Source organism: Saimiri boliviensis, chromosome 12 (assembly GCF_048565385.1).
Source record: "Saimiri boliviensis isolate mSaiBol1 chromosome 12, mSaiBol1.pri, whole genome shotgun sequence".
NCBI classification, from domain to species: Eukaryota; Metazoa; Chordata; class Mammalia; order Primates; family Cebidae; genus Saimiri; species Saimiri boliviensis.
Window position 1 is genome coordinate 104,323,314 of NC_133460.1, and position 1,085 is coordinate 104,324,398.

At 43.7% G+C, this 1,085-nt stretch overlaps 1 non-coding gene across 1 annotated transcript; it reads right to left on the reverse strand.

The window, feature by feature from the left end:
* Positions 1-543: 543 nt before the first annotated feature.
* LOC120362619 (U6 spliceosomal RNA) lies at positions 544-655 on the reverse strand. Its single transcript, XR_005578471.1, has one exon. It is a non-coding gene; the product is annotated as a U6 spliceosomal RNA (small nuclear RNA).
* Positions 656-1,085: the final 430 nt, after the last annotated feature.

Genomic DNA, 1,085 nt, shown 5'->3' on the forward strand with positions numbered 1-1,085 from the left:
TTTCTGGGCAAAGTTGGTGAGCTTGCCAGCTCCAGCAGCCCTCTTGTTCATTGCTTTGATGACACCCATGGCAACTGTCTGTCTCATGTCACAAACAGCAAAATGACCCAGAGGATAGTCTGTCTGAGAAGCTCTTAACACACATGGACTTGTCAGGAACCGTATCAACAATGGCAGCATCACCAGACTTTAAGCATTTAGGGCCATCTTCCAGCATCTTACCAGAACACTGATCAATCTTTTCCTTCAGCTCAGCAAACTTACATGCAATGTGAGCTGCTTGACAATCCAGTACAAGGCCATAGCCTGCACTGATTTGGCCTGGATGGCTCAGGATAATCACCTGAGCAGTGAAATTGGCTGCATCCATTGGTGGATCATTTTTGCTGTCACCAGCAACATTGCCACAACAAACATCTTTGACAGACACATTCTTGACATTGAGGCCCGCATTGTCCCCAGAAAGAGCTTAACTCAAAGCTTCATGGTACGTTTCAACAGACTTCAGTTGTAATGTTGACTGGAGCAAAAAAAAAAAAAAAAAAAAAATTGGAATGCTTTATAAATTTGCATGTCATCTTTGTGCAGAGGCCATGCTAATCTTCTCTGCATTGTTCTCATTTTAGTATGTGTGCTGCTGAAGCCAGTGGAAAACTACTTCTTAAATAGGCTTCCAACCATTCCTAGAGTTCTCAGCTTACTCCTTTACTCCATTCCCGAAAGTACTCGGTGCTGCTGATTGGTGTGATGCGTTAAGATTATGAGGTGCACGTTATGTGGCCTCCTGGCTTCCCCACTGTTGGCTCACGATTAGGCTTCCTTGTATCTTCTAAGTGTGATTCAATTTCCTGATTTCCCAGTTCTGGATTTTTGTTGCTGCTGTCTTCTCTGATTCCCTTTTCTTTGTGACTTTATGATAGTTTTTGTACCATATTTTGTGATTTTGGCAGGAGTATTGGGGGGAGTAGAGTTGTGGTAGTTTTAAAAATAAATTATTTGGCCAGGTGCAGTGGCTCATGCCCATAATCCCAGCACTTTGGGAGGCAGAGACCGGCAGATCACCTGAGATCAGGAGTTCAAGACTG